Here is a 767-nt window from a genome sequence, read left to right on the forward strand (position 1 = left end):
AGAGAGGACAGTTAATGACACTGAAGCTATTCTTTCAATCCCACTGCCTCAACAATTTATAATTCCAATCCTAAAATTGGATCCAACCTTACTATAGTCCCAATATAGTTGGAATCCTAAGGTTCCAAGAGCTCATGATGATGGGCTTTGTTTGGTGAGTTGAAGTCCTTACTGTTTTAAGGTGAATTCAGCGAGACCGTATGTGATTCTATGGTAGCTCAGCCCAGGTTCTCAGAACCCTTAAGCTTCCTGGTTCATTTGGACCAGCTGAGTCTGGGCTGCAGTGGTCCCACCCCTCAGTGGTGATCTGAACAATGAGGACTTAGAGACGGCAATGACATCATAGATGCTGTTTACTGTGATTTATTTTTTTCATTGACATAGGTAAAGACAGTCCCTCAACCAGACCTACTCCAAAGTAAGAGTACTGCCTCTTGAGTCACAATGACCTGGATTCTAACACTCCCAGAAATGCCACATGTCATAAGCATTGTGATCTGGGGCAAAGTATAACTTTCTGAAGTCTCTTTTCTCCTCTGTGATACAGAGGAGCACAAGCCTTAAAAAAGAGAATCATAAGGAGATGACACATATGACCTATTGAGTCTACACAGATCACAGCAAAATTACCATCAGTCTGTTCTCGGACTATTTGATCTTGCAACAGAATTCAGTCATTTTTATATGAATGCTAAATAGAATAATGTAGTCATTTTTATATGAATGCTAAATAGAATAATGTAGTCATTTTTATATGAATGCTAAAT

This window comes from Dipodomys ordii, unplaced genomic scaffold (assembly GCF_000151885.1).
Source record: "Dipodomys ordii isolate 6190 unplaced genomic scaffold, Dord_2.0 Scaffold9, whole genome shotgun sequence".
In the NCBI taxonomy this organism is placed as follows: domain Eukaryota; kingdom Metazoa; phylum Chordata; class Mammalia; order Rodentia; family Heteromyidae; genus Dipodomys; species Dipodomys ordii.